This window comes from Rhyacophila brunnea, unplaced genomic scaffold (genome assembly GCF_057557595.1).
Source record: "Rhyacophila brunnea isolate RB1 unplaced genomic scaffold, BYU_Rbru_1.0 scaffold_2, whole genome shotgun sequence".
Taxonomy (NCBI): Eukaryota; Metazoa; Arthropoda; class Insecta; order Trichoptera; family Rhyacophilidae; genus Rhyacophila; species Rhyacophila brunnea.
Genome location: NW_028232859.1, coordinates 21,781,250 through 21,784,063, shown reverse-complemented (window position 1 = coordinate 21,784,063; position 2,814 = coordinate 21,781,250). Strand labels below are relative to the sequence as shown.

Genomic DNA, 2,814 nt, shown 5'->3' with positions numbered 1-2,814 from the left:
TTAGCTGACGTGCTTCGTCGTTTACAAATTATAACATGAATTTAAAAAATATATGTATTTATAATATTAAATATATTTTATAATGTACACAGATTTTTTTAACAACTATATTATATATACTTTTATTTATTTGTCGCATATTCAAAATGTTCTTGCTATATTAAAATCTTTTTTTTAGCCGGCCAAGTAAATCCGTATTTTTGGCCATAGACTAATAGAAAAAACTCTCTGCTGTCAGATTATGTTGATAGCAAATTGCAAGATACCTAACGAAGGAATTGTGTTTTATATCAGGAATAAGAAACACTATCTGTAAGTACAATATTATGTTATTTATTACTGTAGTAGTATTCTGTGTGTTTTGCATATATTATTCAAGTGTTAATTTATTGTTTTCTTAGTCTAAATTAGTTGCGTGGTTAGTTTAGAGGTTATTGCGAGAATGCCTGTGATTTCATATTTATTTGTTTGATATAATCTAAGGCGTTCTAGTTGTTATTAAACATGTTACCTACCTGATTACTTTATTTTAGTTAATCAATCTTTTTTGATGCTTTGTATTATCACTAATCCGTTTTAATTACCATTCTTCAAACAGTCGCACACTATAAAAGATTAAAAATCACACTATTAACAGTTCATATGTTATGTTTTTTGCAGATGGAGAAAATGTCTACCGAGATCTTTGCTTGTCGACGGTTTCATATGAATAAGATGGAATGAAATAAATCTTTTAATTAATAATGAAATAAATCCGACTTTCGGCGTACGATCCGAACATGGCGTGATTCATATAATATTATTTATGACGTAGACCATCAAGCATATATACCCATTTTATAGATTTAATAGTACAATTACAAAAGGTAAATATAAAGTGACTAATGTTTGTAACCTATAGCTATGTCTATCTCGCATACATATTTAAAAAATAAAACAATTTTATAATTACATTTTTGCACTAAATTTATTATCGATAATGATATAAAAGTTGCTAAATTGATTCATAATATTCTAAAATATAATATAATTTTGCATATCAGTTACTTGTATCATATCAGGTATGTCATTTGGTAGAGCTTACTCTCCAAGTCTTTTCTTTTTCATCCTCAATATCACTTTGATATTAGAAACATTGTCTTTCTAACACCATTTCAAAGACTTTAAGTTTTCTAGATGCTGTATATTAATTCTTCTCTTCGGCTATATCTGCATCTTAGTTGCAGCATATGGATACAATGCGGCGCCTCCAAGAATCTCTGTCACTCTAGTTTTTTTGCATCGTTCCAGGTCATACTAGCAGCCCGTAACTCCGCCAGATATGCTATATAGATAGTATTTAGCGGCCATCCAGGACGCCGGAATCCGGTTGGCTTGAAGAACAGGCAAACCAGATTGGGATTCTCTTCAGGCACTCGCAGCACGTGGCCGGGCCAGGTACAAAGTTGCGTATTCACTCTCAACGTGATGCGAGGCTATTTGGTGCGTTCTTTTATCTCCCGTTACTTCTAAAATTACCGCACACCCAGTATCCGTCGTAAACATCTGTTCTCGAAGCTCAGTATACGGTTGCTCGGAGCCTTTGTAAGGTGCCATGACATAAAAACTAGTAAGATATTTAAAATAGCTGCTAGAATGAATACATTGTTGAAAGGAAATGAAAACTGATAATATGATATATCAATTAATTTGTCCATCTGAAGTTGTAGATATCAGTTAATAATTATGTGTTATACCAGTAATTAAATGCTGACTTCAAATGAAAATTGACTATTAAATATTGAAATAATATATTACCAGTTTTGATTTTTTTAAGTACTATACTATATCCATGGTTCATATTACAATGTCATAGTAAAACTTAGAAGAATAAAATATGTCGTAAGACGAAATCAATCTTGGGGTTTTAATATAAGTTAAATAAATAGTACACAGCTAATTTGTTATTACTTTGAATACATGCCATGTCTTTACATCAATAAAAAACAGAAAAACAATTTAATAATGTATAAATATTTATATAAGACTTAACAACGTCTAGTTAGACATCTAGTTAGACACGATGACCTCCATTTAATTTCCTCTTATTTTAAAATTCACCAAGATATATCCTAATAAGTAGGTAAGTATATTACATTTGTACATATAATAAGTAAATCAAGTACTTAACATAAATAATTATACTGTAAAATTAAATTACAATTGAAGCAGTATATATGGACCCCACAGAGTAATTAACAATATAATAATTTATATAATTATATCGGGTATATACTATATTGACACATTTTAATGAAGTCTATTTTTCTTGGTACCTACGTTCAATGATAAATGTTGTTTTATATTGTAACATAAACAATGGTAATATGCATTGATCTTTCTGATTTTTAAACTGTGATATCTATTTTATATATCTATTGATTTCTATGTGTATTATTGATACATTATTTATTTCAAATACAATAATTTCAAAACTAACAGTAAATAATATATAGAAAGCGTCATGTTGTTTAGTTGGAACATCTACTAGGAAATTCCATCCAATCCAAATTCAATTTTTACCAGGTGGGTACTTGTAGGTCAGTTATTTTTGGAATAAAATGAATCCCTTAAAAAATATGAAATAAGAATAGAATGATAAATATTTGTGAAAATTTACCAAATCAACATGTTTAACGTGAATATTTTCACACTAAAATGATAAATATTGTTAAGAAAATATACACAAACAGTTCATTCAGAAGTTATGACGTTTAAAAGATCCCGCGAGTTAACTCGTGCGTGGCACTGATCATGAGGTGATATCAGTTATAA

The 2,814-nt window shown here is 29.0% G+C and overlaps 1 long non-coding RNA gene across 1 annotated transcript; it reads left to right on the top strand.

Annotated features, from left to right (window-relative positions):
- The first annotated feature begins 236 nt into the window (after positions 1-236).
- On the top strand, positions 237-2,611 carry LOC147072052 (uncharacterized). Its single transcript, XR_015070716.1, has 3 exons — positions 237-312; positions 661-866; positions 1,291-2,611. It is a non-coding gene; the product is annotated as an uncharacterized LOC147072052 (long non-coding RNA).
- The last annotated feature ends 203 nt before the right edge of the window (positions 2,612-2,814 follow it).